Source organism: Chrysochloris asiatica, unplaced genomic scaffold (genome assembly GCF_000296735.1).
Source record: "Chrysochloris asiatica unplaced genomic scaffold, ChrAsi1.0 scaffold00504, whole genome shotgun sequence".
NCBI lineage: Eukaryota > Metazoa > Chordata > Mammalia > Afrosoricida > Chrysochloridae > Chrysochloris > Chrysochloris asiatica.
Genome location: NW_006409022.1, coordinates 27,016 through 43,192, shown reverse-complemented (window position 1 = coordinate 43,192; position 16,177 = coordinate 27,016). Strand labels below are relative to the sequence as shown.

The 16,177-nt window shown below is 41.7% G+C and overlaps 1 pseudogene; it reads left to right on the top strand.

Moving 5' to 3' along the window:
- The first annotated feature begins 6,663 nt into the window (after positions 1-6,663).
- LOC102839450 lies at positions 6,664-15,839 on the top strand (annotated as a pseudogene).
- The last annotated feature ends 338 nt before the right edge of the window (positions 15,840-16,177 follow it).

Here is a 16,177-nt window from a genome sequence, read left to right as displayed (position 1 = left end):
GAAAAACATACTCAGCATTTCTGAAGCTGGGGGTACTGAAGAAAAAATTCAAGCTTCGACTTTTGTTATTTTGAAGGATTTTCTGGGCAAATTATTGAATGATGCAGAAAATATCAAAAGAAGATGGAAGGAATACACAGAGTCACTGTACCAAAAGGAAAGGTTGCTGTTCCACCGTTTCAAGAGGTCGCATATGATCAAGAGCCAATGATCATAGAAGAAGTCCAAGGTGTATGGAAGGAATTGGCAAAAAACAAGGTACCAGGAGTTGATGGAATAAAAATTGAAATCTTTCAAGAAAGTGAGGCGGCACAGGAAGCACTCACTGATCTCTCCCAAGAAATTTGGCCGACTGATTGGAAGAGATCCGTATTTGAGCCCATTCCAAAGAGAGGTGACCCAATGGAATGCAGAAATCATCGGACATTATCTTTGATACCCCATGTGAGTAAAGTTTTACTAAAGGTAATACAGAAAAGGCTGGAAGCATACATTGACAGAGACCTTCCAGAGGTTCAAGCAGGATTCAGAAGAGAACGTGGAAAGGATATCATTGCTGATGTCCAATGGATTTTGGCTGAAAGCAGAGAGTGCAAGAAAGATGTTTACCTGTATTTTATTGACTACACAGAGGCTTTCGATTCTATGGAACATGACAAGCTATGGACAACATTGCGAAGTATGATGTCCTGGAAAACTTAATTGTGCTTATGAGGAATCTGCACATGGATCAAGAGGCAGTTGTTCGAACAGAGCATGGGAACACTGAATGGTTTAAAATTAAGAAAGGTGTGCAACAGGGTTGCATTCTTTCACCATACCTATTCAACCTGTATGCTGAGCAAATAATCTGAGAAGCTGGGTTATATGAAGAAAAATGTGGCATCAGGATTGGAGGAAGACTCATTTACAATCTGCGATATGCAGATGATACAACCTTGCTTGCTGAAAGTGAAGAGGACTTAAAATACTTACTAATGAAGATCAAAGACCACCGCCTTTGGTATGGATTGCATCTCAATGTCAAGAAAACAAAAATCCTCACCACTGGACCAATAAACAGCATTCTTATCAATGGAGAAAAGATAGACGTTTTCAAGAACTTCCTTTTTCTGGGATCAACCATTAAAACTCATGGAAGCAGCAGGCAAGAACTGAAACGATGTATTGCATTAGGCAAATGTGCTGCAGAAGACCTTTTTAAAGTGTTGAAGAGCAAAGATGTCAGCTTGAAGACTAAGGTGCGCCTGACCCAAGCCATGTTATTTTCAATAAGTTCATATGCATGCAAAAGCTGGACAGTGAATAAGAAAAAACATAGAAGAATTGATGCTTTTGAGTTATGGTGTTAGAGGAGAATATTGAAAGTGCCATGGGCTGCCAAAAGAACAAACAGGTCTGTACTGGAAGAAGTGCAACCAGAGTGCTCCTTGGAAGCCAGGATGGCCATACTTCATCTCTTATACTTTGGACGTATTGTTAGGAGGTACCAGTCGTTGGAGGAGGATATCATGTTTGGTAAGGTGGATGGTTAGAGAAAAAGAGGAAGACCGCCAGGGAGACAGATTGGCAAAGTGGCAGCATCAGTGGACTCAAGCATGGCAACAATTGTGAGGTTGGTTCAGGATTGGACAGTGTTTCGTTCTGTTGTGCATAGGGTAGCTATGAGTTGGTACTGACTCGATGGCACCTAACAACAACAACAGTTGAAAGTTTATGCATGAAAAATGGTTAGGTGAGTGTCATTACTATAAAATCAATTTTCACAAAGCATAAGACGAACATTCTATGAGTAAGCTGTCAGGAATAGCCACATCTTGACAGAAGAAATGCAAATGGATCAGCAATTTGATAAAATTTTCCATCATTCTAGAAAGCAAGGAAATATAAATTAAGATACCTTTCAAACTGCCTCAGATCTTATTAATGATAATACTCATTAATGATCACAGTAAAGAAAACAATATATGATAATGTTGATAGTGAAAATGAAAAATTGGAAAAACTGAATATTCATAAGGTAGGACTGGTTGCTGGTGGTTATGGGCATGGAGTCGATTCTGACTCATAGCGACCCTGTACAGGGTTTCCAAGGCTGTAAATCTTTACAGGAACAGATAGCCTCATCTTTCTCCTGCAGAACAGCTGGGAGGAGTTTCGAACTGCTGATCTTGTGGTTCACAGCCCGATTCGTAACCACTATGCTACCAGAACTCCTTATGGTAGGACTAGTAGAATGACTTGTGGAACATTGACATTATGGAATATTATAGGGCCGTTTAATATCATTCTTAAGAATAAGACTATGCTTATGTCATACTGTTAAGTAAAACACCAAGTTACCAAGTAATATACACAATTACATTGTTTTGGTAAGGAAACCTATATATCTTCATGTCCATTTATCTAAATTAATGTCTGCTCTTCAGTCAATCTCCTGATCTCTGCATATTAACATCAGAAAAAGCTTCTTCTAGTCCACAACCCCAAAATGTCTCATTCTGGATGGATGTCTAACATAGGGCCAGATAGTTTGCATTTCAAGGATGTCTTCAGGTAATACTGGTGTTGTTGGTACAGGAACCACATGTTGAAAACAACTAGATCAAAAGGTACCATACCATTTCCAATTATCGTGTGTCTTATCTGTCAAAAACTCTTGAGAGTTATCAACACAAACACCATCACCCACCTACTGCCATTGAGTCAATTCTGGTTTACAGTGACCCTATAGGACAAAGCAGTGTTTCTGAGACTGTACATCTTTACAGGATCAAACAATCCCAGAAAGGCTGAGTGAGAACCTGTTACTTTGCTTAGAGGTGCAAAACAACCCACTCTGCTGTCAGAGCTCCTTTCACACAAGAGTACCACAAAACCAGCCCCTAACCCAGAAAGTTTGGCTTTGGGCTTCATGGCCCTGATGGCCTGCTTTCTCCCCAGTGTTCCCCTCCCATGTAACCATGACATTCATTTTCTGCTCTCATGCCTGTCCTTATAACAGTTTGCCAGCCTTCTTCTGCTTTGTCTCTTGGAGCATTTTATAGCCTGGCTGCTTTCTAGAATCCTGAGTACCTTGATAGGATTCTGCACAGGAGTATGCGAGGCAGAAAGCCAGGAGGCAAATTTCTACCCAAGAGACGTCAGAAGGTCTCAAGGAGCTAACACCTCCAGGGAATGACTTCTTGTTGCATGGAGTACACCTGGACCCTAGGCAATAGTACTTGAAGCCTGCTTAGTGATGTCTTTCCCACTCATGTGCACTAACTCAAAAGCCAATGGAACTATGTGGATGAGGACAGTGAGAGTAGCAGGAGCAAGCATGACGGCTTGAAGTACCCACAGAAGCCCCTACCCCCAATTCTCTGGTAACTTTCAGGAGTAGGAGAGGCCCTCTAAATAAAATATGAAATTGTATTGTTAGATTGCATCGCTTTACTGTAGAATGGGATGGAGTGAAGATGGAGTTTCAAGTTGTTACAGCTCAGTAAACCTGTCCTGAGATACACACTACACAGAAGACAGAGCAGTTTAGTGCACATGCTTTATTAGTAGATACAACTTTGAGCCAAACCCCAGAGCAGACTTGTTCTCAGTGAGCTTGGTGGAATCTCCCAGTGGAAAGTGATAGACTCCTTTTCTTCTGACTGGTGGACAACCTAACCTATGTATGGGCTGCCTCCGGGTTCTATCTTGCCTTGCAGAGACACATCAAGTAGAAGAGAAGAGGTCCACAAGCATTTTCAAGAGGTCTTGTATTCATTCAGTTCTCTTACTATTACTACTACCCCTCCCCCCACCCCAGGGAAGCAGCATCTCATCGCTTTGTGGCTCTGGTGTCTGTCTTGGACTCCAATTATTCACATTCTGTTGACTGGAAAGGACATTAGCATGGGGGTAGCCCATGGCTGAGGGCTGCAGTGGGTAGCCAACGCTTCCCCAGACATTTTCCTTCTTCAAGGAAACACAGTGGTCTTTCAGCCAGGCCAGTGGGTAACTGGGAACTTAGCTTCACCTCACAAGAGAAGAAATCTGCAAAGTATGAAAAAACTCCTTACCAATCTTTACCAATGTTCATTTGACTCATTTGGGATCAACGAGCTAGACAATTCACACACTAGTGTCTTTTTACAAAAGTCTCTTTAATAACGCTTTCAAAATTGCATAAGTGGATCAGGAATTTATTTCAATTGCATTTAGTTAAGGCCACACTACTGCATGCAAGGCAAGGCAAGGAAGACACCTCTGATCTACTATCTATTCAAATCAGGCTTTCTACTCTCAACTAACTAAACTGCCCACCTCATGTTATAATGTGTGCTCCAGATAATGATGTCTAATAATTGTAACCCTTAACACATACTGTGTAAACAATAACTATTTGTTTATGAAGTTAATGAATAAAATTCAACACTCTTGCTAAAACCTACAAAACGTACTACCCTACCCGACTCCCTTGAACTCTGCTAGGACAACCCCTTCCCCAACACAGGGATTGATGTCCTAACTAGATTTGTCTGCTCTCCCTTGTTCCCAAAATGTGTACATGAACATTTCTTCTATCTTCATTCCTTCATGCTCTTTTCAGATACAGCCAGTGTAGGTCTCACTGAAGAGCCTGGAGCATTTCATAAGGTTCTTTCACATCCTGGAGGCCTCAGCTTCTTCAGAATCATGCAAATTTCCTGGATCTGAGAGACACAAAGAACACGCCTTCACCTAAGAATGTCTCAAAGTAAATCAAGAAGCAGTAAGAGCACTGCTGTACAGTACAGTTACCAAGGGCATTCTCAAGGAAAAGCAGTGTTCTTAGGATTCAATGAATGTTATTTAAGCTCTTAAAGCAGGGTCTTTCCCAGTCAGAGGCCTGGTTCTGTGCAGACCAAGCTTCAGAACTTTAGCCTCTCCAGGATGTCCTCAAATGGTAGCAGCACCCCAGAGTCCACCACCTGTGAACTTCAATACAATTGGAGAAATTTTCCCTCTAAGAATTGTGATGTTCAAGGGAATCCCATTTTTCATTAACAGAATAAAAATTATATACACAAATATAAAGATAAAGTATGAAACTGGATAAATGGTGTACATGTAGAAATAGACATTTGTTGTTAAACATGGTTATTGCTTGAGGGGAAGGAAGACAGATCCAGTTTTAATTTGATAGACATATTTTCTTGAATTTAGAGCAAGCCAAGTGCCAAGAAAAACAAATTACACTCAGCACCATGTGTCAATTCAAACCCCAACCCCCCAGTCTATTTGAGGTCTGGGGCCAACTTTTCTCTTTGCTGAGATGCAAAGGCTTTCTTACCTTTGGATGAATGATGTGGCATTCTGCTCCTGTGGTTGCTGATTTCTTGGGTCTTCTTGGCTCCAGCTGTGCTCAGAGGGGTTTATGAAGGTGGGCCTCACAGCACCTTCTTCGTTGTGGCATCTTTGGTCCCACAGAGGGGACATCTTCTCCTGGGACTCTGCTGCAGCCCACAGATCAGAGGTATAGATCCTCCTAGGATGCATCTGGGGTGGAACTAGTGCTCCTTCTGTCTCCAAGACAACTGTGGGTGGGAGAGGTTGACTGTATTTGATTCCTATTGGACATGATGTGGGGTATGGAAATGAATGTAAGGGACTCATTAGCAGAGGGACTTGGATGATCTGGGCCAGGAACTCAGGGATCCTTCCTCATGGAACTTAACTTCCCTCCTGCCCTTTGCCCACGTGGCCGCCACCTTGCCTTGTTTCTCTGTATCTTGTGGCCGCTCCTGGGTCCACTGCGGCTGGGATGGAGACTCACTATTGGCTTCCTGGGACTCAGGATGGGACTGGGCAGACCTCTGGGACTGGAGCAGCTGCCTGCATAGTACTTCACGCTTGTCCAGCGACTGCTGTAGGTCGTCCCGCGTTTGGCAAAGCTGTGCAGCCATCTCATCACACTCCCCACGAAGGCGCTGCAGCTCAGAGGTCAAAGCATTGGTGGCATCCTCGTGCTAGGCCACCTTCTCTTCCAGCCTCCGTAATCTATACTGCTGCCGCTGCCGCTGCTGAATCGCAAAGCGCACGCTCAAGGCCAGTGTGCTCCAGCTGCAGGCCTTTTTGATGGCGCGGGACAACTGTGGGTCCACCACGACGGCGCGGAGCCAGTCCTCCACCTGGTGCCAGGACCACAAGCGGTAGGCCACGTAGAAGTAGGGGCCGCTGCCATTACTAAGGACCTCTTCGTTGATGAACATGAGTACCTCCCTATGGCGAAACCTGCTTCTGTTGTCCCTTAAGTTCACAGCCATGGCTGCTGTGGCCTAAATACGGCCTCCTCACGGCCTCGCTCTGTCCCAATACAGCCCTAGTCCAGTCATGGACTCCTCCTTGGCCTGTCTCCCTCCTCAATTCCTGGCCCTTCTCACAGACACTGAAACTGTTTCCCTCACCACGCCAACTCCTACAGAGGCAGTGGTGTGTCATGCATGTCATATTGAGCGCTCAATCTGGGAACGACTGAGATTGTCTGGTGGAGCGCCTCCTTTGTGTGGGCTGTGTATGTGGAGGAGTATAGGGGGCCAGGTGACTGGAAAGGGAACAACAGAGTCCAGAGATGACTTTCCAGTTCCCAAGAGCTTTTGAAGGACCACGACCAGACAACTAGAGTGAATTTCTAACCCAGGGATCATGGTGGACAGGTGGGTACATATAGGTTGCTCTTGGCTTAGCTCACTTGGATCTTGGTAATACAACATCTGCTGTCTAAAAGATCAGCAGAACAAACCCACCACTAGTCTTAACGCCAGAGAAAATATCTGGCGATCTATTCCGGTAAAGTCTAGGAAACCGTATTTACCATATGGGGCGGTCCTACTCTGTCATATAGGAATTGCCTGGATTGCACACAACAACAACAATACAGTCTCAAGCTGTCTGTATAGCTCATTTCTTCCTCATCCTAAACAGATGGCCTTAGCGTCCCTGTCATCAAAAAAACAAGCAATTGAGACTTGAAGTCCTTCAGCTTACCTTGCTAGACCTTCTCATCTTGCTCTGGACCTAAATTCCTCCTATTCTATTTTCTCAGGATCTTCACTCCATCTTCCCCCCTCCCCTTTACATTTTTTTTTTTTTTTTACTTCAGCTTAACCCTCTTCTATGCTACTGGATAGTTTTCCTCAAGTACATAAAGCCTGTTCAACTTCCTTTTCTGCTTAACAGCATGTCCTGGTTTTCTCAACACCTCCTTTTCTCTCTTCTCATAAAAAAATAATCTACACTATGTCCACTTCCTTCTGCTTGTGAGTGGCCATTCAAGGCACAACAATTGTTCTTTATTCAAGTGGAGCAACAGAAGGAGAGTCTGGAATAGGAGGTGAAAAAGGAATGTACGACTAATTGCTTCCATGAATAACTGTCTCTTTGTCATGAGACCAGCTCAACTGGATGGTACCCAGATGCCATTACTGAACATTTTAATCAAATGTCCAAAGTATGTATCAAAAAAGCCTGATTAAAACAGGGAAAATGCAGATCGAAATGTGTAATTTTCATGGACTAACCTTTCTGAAGTCATGCATGGTGAATGAACCCCTGAAATGATTGCCCTAAGATGATCTTTCTATCTTAAACCAAAAAATTCCCCTGAATTTTATTTAAAATCAAACAATAGTTTAACTTAATTAGTAAAGAATATCTTCCTTGAGTATTGAGATCTTTTAGTAACTTTTTTTTTTTATTTGCCCTTTTAGAAAAGGTAGTAGTTTTCTCAGGAGTAATAGCTATGGTTCTTTGTTGTTGTTGTTAAGTGCCATAAAGTCAGTTCTGACCCATAGCTACCCTGTATAGGCTTTCCGAGGAGTGGCTGGTGAGCTTGAACCACCAACCTTACAGTTCAAACGGACTTTGCAGTCTAGCGCATTAATCCATGGTGCCACACCAGGACTCCATTGTCCTTTAGAGGTTGTATTTTATGTGAAAATACTTTCACTTTTAAGACCCCCCTCAAACATATCCCCATTTTAAACACATTTCATTCTTTAGAGCTCTTTCACTATAATAAATGGCACCTTAAAAGACTGATGTTTAAGAATTTCACAACCATCTCTGGGTTGTATACTTGTATAGTTACCTGTATGTAACTATATTTCTACTTTCCCCACTACACAACTATTATTATGTTTTGCTCTTTTACAGATGAAGTAAATGATAGAAACCTGACCAAGGTCAGGAATAGGGGAACCAGTTAGAACTAAGCAAGTGTGATTTCTAGTCACTCACCTAATTAACTGAGCATATGATCTTCCCCAAATCCCCAAACAAAACTTTCTACCTTAAAAGAAAATCCTCCCCTGTAGATTAAAAAAAAAAAAAAAAAAACAACCAAAAACCTTTTATTGTGAATTGAGTGAAGGTTTACAGATAAGATAATCAATTTACATTCAACAAATCATACACTTTGTTTCATCTCAATAACTGAAATTCCCTTCGTGTAACAACAGTTATCCTATTTCCTCCTATTTCCATTCCACCATCCTTTCCCATCTCTTCTCAACTTTGTCCTTAGGAAAATGCTGCCCTTTTGATTTTGAATGACCATTCCATGCTGAGCATACCATACTAGTGTTGTGTTCTCCCCCTATCTACTGCTTGGCCATGAGAGTAAGTTCCTTTCCACACGTGAACGGTGGTCGAGGGCCATACTCTCAGGTTCCGCGAGTTTCCTTCTGACCAGTAAACCTGTGTTTGTTTTTAAAATAATTTTGAATTCTGTTCCACAGTTTCTCCCACTCTATCCAAGACACTTGTGGTCCTTTTCACAGTAAATGGTGGTGGTAGCCAGGCACCGTCTAGGTCTTCTGCTCTCAGAGTCATGGAGACTGATGTTCACATGTTCTATTAGTTTCATCGCTCTCTTTCTTCTGCACATAGAGAGACCAATAACTGCATCTTAGATGGCCTTTCAAGATCTCAGATGCTTAATAACTATTTTTACGGGAACAAATTGACTGCAAAAACTGGAAAGATTAGATAGAAACCTTAATTGTTGTTGTTGTTGTTGTGTGCCGAGGAGTCGGTTCCAATTCATAGCGACCCTGTACAGGGTTTCTGAGGCTGTAAATCTTTATGGGAGCAGAAAGCCACATCTTTCTCCTACGGAACAGCTGGTAGTTTCGAACTGCTGACCTTGTGGTTCGCAGCACGATTAGTAACCACTATGCTACCAGAGCGCCTTAGAAGCCTTAATAGGCATATGTTAATGGGGAAGAAAGAACTCCAGAAAAAAGGATGGGAATGCTCGCACAGCTTGAAGAATGTAATCAATGGCCCTGAATTGTTCATGTTGTTGTTAAGTGCTGTCAAGTCAGTTCCAACCCATAGAGACCCTGTACAGAGTTTCCGAGACTGAAAATCTTTATGGGAGCAGAAAGCCTCATCTTTCTCCCGTGGAACATCTAGTAGTTTTGAACTGCTGACCTTGCGTTTCTCAGCCCGATTTGTAACTACTACACTACCAGAGATGGTTAAATTGGTTTATCTTTTGCTGCGTACATTCCCCAAAACAACAAAAACCTAATACTTCTTAAAAGGAAAAACAAAGCTAAGTCAAAATATTTCATCAAAATGTTTTTTAGGATAACCAAGAATTATTATATGTATTGGTGAATATAAAAATCTGGAGGACAATTTAAATAAAAACAGATGTTAATTTTTTAGATTATTATCTATAATTAGAGTTACATGTATATTTATATGCAATGATATAAATAAATATGGATTTAGATTTAGATATTGCCTATGGCCAGTGTCCTTTAACACTTTGATTTTTCATGAATGCATTGCTGAAATATTGCTTGATGATAGAGGAAGATTTTAAATAAAATGATTGAAATTATGTAAAAAGACCAGAAAACCAAAACCAAAGAAAGCCCATTACTTAGGGTAATCCAAACTACGATTATTTGTTGTTTGCTCAGTTGAAATAGCTTACAAACTGTTATCTGTATTAATATTCCTTATAAATTTCTAAAATTATTGTGAATTGGATGAAGGTTTAGAGGGCAAATCAGTTTTGTTTTGTTTTTTTCTTTTGTGGAGGAGTGCTAGGCTTTAGTCCAGCCCCAGCAGGGTGAGGTGGAGGGAGGAGGCAGCATGATGATTCCATTTGGACTTCAAAAAAACTTCTCCAGTTGAAAAGAGTAACTGAATGTCCTGTCCCAGCTGGGCACATTTTGTTCCATCTTATCCTGTGCCTGCTTTGCTGACACAGTCACATGCTGCTTGGGACATTCTTTTTTTTTTTCAATGTTTTATTGTAAATTATGTGATCATTTACATGGGAGAACATTAGCTTTACATTTATCCTATCCTGTATCATTTCATTGCCATGGTTACAATCCCCTCCATGCATCATCAACCAAGCAAAGGTTATACCCTGCAAGCCTGCCCCCTGGTCGTCAGCACATAGCCACTCTCCCTCTCTGGGTCTAAAGCCCCAAGCCACTCCATCTCTTCACATCATCGTCTCTGCCTCCATCTCTGGTGTCACTGCTTCTCTGGGTAAGGTCCCATTCTCTGCTCTTCTCTCTTGATGGTCTCAGGGACCTCCACTCCTAGACTGCAAAGTCAGTCACTACCCTCCTTTTGCTACAAAACCTTTACATTTCCAATCCTCCCAGTCAGTCCTGATAACAATTATTCACCATTTTACCACAAGGGAACTATTCTCATCTCCTTTCATCAGCCCCTCTCAGACAGATTGGATACTACTCAGTGGAGATTCTACCTTTCCTTGTATCCTCTGGATCTAGGCTCCCTCTTGAAAGCTTGTAAGTCAGTCACTTCTTGCCTTTGTAGCACCCTCCCCCCCCCCACCAATTTTGGGTAGCCAATGTCCAAATTGCTCATCCCTGTCTACCCTGTGTATTGAGGGGATAGGAATGAACCTCGCTGTAAAGATTTGTTCCCTCTTTTGAGCTACTGCATCCATAGATGTAGGTCAAGTTCACCAAACTGTATCAGATTATACTTTTTTTCCTCTTCTTTCTTCTTCTAGTTGAATTCTGATCATCCAGCCATTGAAACCAAGTCAAATGGGTATTATCTGCAAGTGTGGGTGTTCTTGTGCATATGCCCTTATCTCCTGGACACTTCACTCTCCAATCTAGTCCTCTGTGGCTATGTCACTGACTCTGGGCCCAAAAGTCCCCAGGTCTTGCCACACTGCTGGCCAACCAGGTCTCCTCCTGGGTTCACAGGTCTCTTGGTCTCTTGAACATGGTAGGGTTTAGCTTGCTGTTTTTCCCTCACTTCCCTTTATACAGAGCTCATGTCTGCTCATGTATTCCCATTGAGTCTTAGTCTTGTAAGGGGGTTTGCCCAGAGGGGACCCTACCACTTGTCTTGATGTCTCCTGGGCGAGCAACTTGCTTCTTGTAGTAATCAGTCAGACTGTCATTATTGTTTTGTATTTTTCCTGTTGGTCTTTCGTTCAAGCAGTATTTTCTTTTTGATATGCTGATGGATTCTGTTGGCTAGGATATTGTTGAGAATTTTTACCTCTATCTTCATGAGGGATATTGGCCTATAATTTTCTTTCTTAGTGGCGTCCTTCCCTGGTTTTGGTATGAGGGTCATAAAATGTATTAGGAAGTTTTCCATCCTCCTCTATATTCTGGAATAATTTGAGTAGAACTGGTGACAGCTCTTTTCTGAATGTTTGGTAGAACTCACCAGTGAAGCCATCTGGACCTGGACTTCTTTTGGTTGGGAGTTTTTGATGACCTGATCAATTTCTTCTTCTGTTATAGGTCTGTTCAGGTTTTCTGCTTCACTCTGTGTAAGTTTAGGTAGGTCGAGTTCTTCTAAAAATGTATCCATCTCTTCTAAGTTTTCAAATTTGTTGAAGTACAACTTTTCATAGTATTCTATTATTATCTGTTTGATTTCCTTTGGTTCCATTGTGACATTGCCCGTGTGGTTTCTAATGTGTGTTATTTGTGTCTTCTGCCCGTTTTCTTTAGTTAGGTTTCTAGTGGTCTGTTAATTTTGTTAATCCTTTCAAAGAACTAGCTTCTTGTCCTGCTGATTGTTTCTATATTTTTTTTCTGTTTTATATCTCATTTGTTTCTGCTCTAATCTTTATTATTTCTTCTTTTTTTTGGTGGCTGTAGGTTCCCTCTGTTGGTCTGTTTCTAAGACTGTCTTCGGATTTTTTCATCCTTTTTTCTGTTAGCTCTTCTGTCTTAGTGGTGTTGAGAGATTTGTCTTCCAGTTCACTTGTTCTGCCTTTTATCTCTTCTATTCTACTCCTTTGCCCTTTTAGTGTATTGTCTATTTCTGATACTCTATTATTGATCATGTGTACCTCTTTCTGTAAGTTTTGAATTGTTTCCAATGCTGTATCTATCTTATTTGATTATTCCTGTAACACTTTCCTGACTTCTTCCATATTTGTCTCAACTCCATTGTAAAGTGTTTTGCAACATTTTATAATCACTTTTCTGAATTTCTTCTCAGGCATTTTCAAGGCCTGCCCTCCTTCTAGAATGTAGTCAATGTCTACCTTTGACTATGCAAAGGCTTTCGATTGTGTGGATCATGAAAAGCTATGGACAACATTGCAAAGTATGAGTATTCTGGAACACTTAATTGTGCTCATGAGGAATCTGCACATAGACCAAGAGGCAGTTGTTTGAACACAACATGGGAACACTGAATAGTTTAAAATTAAGAAAGGTGTGTGACAGGGTTGTATTCTTTCACCATACTTATTCAGCCTGTATGTTGAGCAGGACTTCTGGTGTGGAATTGCTGGTTAATGCCGTAAATGCAACATCGGTTTGGGCCGTTAAGGCTGGCAGTTCTTGGAAATCCTGTATAAGGTCACTATGAGTCGGATCCCGACTCGATGGCACTTAGCAACAAAAACATGCTGAGCAAATAATTCTAGAAGCTGGATTATATAAAGAAAAATGTGGCTTCAGGATTGGAGGAAGACTCATTAACAACCTGCGATATGCAGATGATACAACCTTACTTGCTGAAAGTGAAGAGGACTTAAAATATTTACTGATGAAGATCAAAGAGCACAGCCTTTGGTATGGATTACATCTCAATGCAAAGAAAACAAAAATCTCACCACTGGACCAACAAACAACATTCTTCTCAATGGAGAAAAGATTGAAGCTATCAAGGAATTCATTCTTCTTGGATCAACTATCAACACTCATGGAAGCAGCAGTCAAGAAATGAAACGACGTATTGCATTAGGCAAATGTGCTGCACAAGACTTTTTTAAAGTGTTGAAGAGCAAAAATGTCAGCTTGAAGACTAAGGTGTGCCTGATCCAAGCCATGGTATTTTCAATAACCTCATATGCATGTGAATGAATGGTGGACAGTAAATAAGGAAGCCCATAGAAGAATTGATTAATTTGATTTGCGATGTTGGAGGAGAATACTGAAAGTGACATGGGCTGCCAAAAGAGCAGAGATCTATGTTGGAAGAAGTGCAGCCAGAGTGCTCCTTGTAGACCAGGATGACCAAACTTCAACTCTCATACTTTGGACCTATTGTCAGGACAGACCTGTCGTTGGAGAAAGATATCATGCTTGGTAAGGTGCAGGGTCATAGAAAAAGAGGAAGACCCCCCAATGAGATGGATTGGCCAAGTGGCAGCATCGATGGACTCAAGAGTGGCAACAGCAGTGAGATTGGCCCAGGATGGGTCAGTGTTTCATTCTGCTGTGCATAGGGTCGCTATGAGTCAGTACTGACTCTATGGCACATAACAACAACAACAACAATGTGAGTATGATTTTAATATCCTCTTTCAGCTTCTTGCTTTCAAGGCCACCTGATAAATTTTAAGATGCCACTGTTGGTTGTTATGCTGTAACTTTGGATTTAATTTTTGGCCTGTTTTGTTTTTAAAGTCTTTTTCTCTCCACACCCGTTGTTCTGACCCTTTCCATATTAATACACAGTTCAGGGTTGGCTGCTGAGCTGTCTGTTTCTGTAAAGGTTAAGAGTATCTGTTCACATGTGTGGCAGAAGAACCCAACAGTGGTGGGGGTGGGGGGTGTTCACTCACTCAGGAACCCCCTCTAGTCACCAGAATGGAGGTGCACAAACAGTGGGGGGCCAATGAACAGATAAGAAAAAATATATCAGAACAAATCAAAACCAACATAGTATTTTGTACCCCTTTGCTCCAATGTTCCCACGACATTATTCCGTGGTAGATATGCTTGTACCTCTGTTTGTTCTCATCCAAGTTGTTGGCGAGCCCGACAGATTCTAAAGTATGAGATTTCTTATTTCGGCTACAAGTTCCACTAGCTACAAGCTTTCAAACATTTTAGATATTCCTAGATATGTGGTTCAGAGTTTTGGCGCTCTGCCCTGAACCTGCTTCATCTGGTATTCTGTGGTATTGCTGACGGAGGTCTTCACTGCACCTCTACCCTATCTGCCATCCAGCCCAGCCTCACAAATCAGTTTTTCATTAAATAATTCATACACATTTTATTGCATCATTGATTACAATCCCTACCATATACTATCACTTGTATGTCTTCTTCCCCATGTTTCCTATTTCTGTTTCCCCTAATTCCTCCTAAATAGTGAATTTTGTCTTTGGTAAATGTTTGGATCTCAAATGGCTGATTATTCTAAGGAGTGTGTACTTAGTAGTGTTATTGTTCCCCTGGTAGACCACTCATTACTTGGTTAAAAATTGAGCCACAGGAGAGAGGTCAGTTTCAAGCCTGAAGGGTGACTAAGTGCCATTCGCTGGACTGTGGTGACTTGCATATTGCTGGGATGTTGTAAGCTATGCCATTAGTATTTTGAATACTAGCAGGGACTGCCATGCTTTCAGCGGAGCTATCAGACTAAAACAGACTAGGAAGAAGGAGCACTGCTGCTGAAAAATTATCCACTGAAAACCTTATGGATAGCAGTGGAACACTGTCTGATATAGTGCCAGAAGGGGAGCCCCTCAGGTTGGAATGCACTCAAAATACAACTGGGGAAAAGCTGCCTCCTCAAAATAGAGTCACTGTTAATGATATTGGTGGTGCAAATCTGTAGGGACCTTCATTTGCTGATGGGGCAAAACTCAAAATGAGAAGAAACTTCTACAAATATCCATTCATCAGAACATGGGATGTATGAACTATGAATCTAGGTAAATTGGAAGTGGTCAAAAGTGTAGTGGAGCTCTTTCCAGCCAGTGCCGAGTGGTGTCTATCTCTCGGGACAGCTGGCACAAGCGTCGCAAGACCGGGGGCAAGAGAAAGTCCTACCCCAAGAAGCGGAAGTATGAGCTGGGACGCTTGGCAGCCAACACTAAGATTGGCCCTTGCTCCATACACGTAGTAAGTGTTAGAGGAGGCAACAAGAAGTACCGGACCCTGAGGTTGGATATGGGGAACTTCTCCTGGGGCTCTGAGTGTTGTACCCAGAAAACAAGGATCATTGATGTTGTCTACAATGCGTCCAATAATGAACTGGTCCTCACCAAGACCCTAGTGAAGAACTGCATCGTGCTCATTGACAGCACACTGTACCAGCTGTGGTATGAGTCCCACTATGTACTCAAGAAGGGAGCCAAACTGATTCCTAAAGAGGAAGCGATATGAAACTAAAAGCGATCAAAGAAAATTCAGAAAAAATATGATGAAAGGAAAAAGAATGCAAACATCAGCAGTCTTTTGGAGGAGCAGGGCCAGCAGGGCCAGCTTCTTGCTTGTATAATTTCAAGACCAGGCCAGTGTGGCCGAGCAGATGGCTATGTTCTGGAGGGCAAGGAGCTGGAGTTCTATCTGAGGAAAATCAAGGCCCAGAAAGGCAAATAAAGCCTCCTCCCTCACATCCAGCACATGTATTAAAGGTGTTTATTCTAAAAAAAAAAAAAAAAAAAAAGTGTAGTGAAATGCACATAGATCAATATTCTAGGTATTACCGAGTTGAAGTGGACTGGTATGGGACATTTTGAATTGGACAACTACGATTTACTATGCCAGGAATAAGAATTTGAAGAGGAATGGTGTCAGGTTCATGTCAAAATGAATATTTCTTGAAAGAAGGGTAAAGTTACATTCATGTCAAAAAGAATATTTCATGATCTATCTTGAAGCACAATACTGTCTGTAAAAGAATAATATCCATGAGCCTACAAGAAAGACCAGTTAAT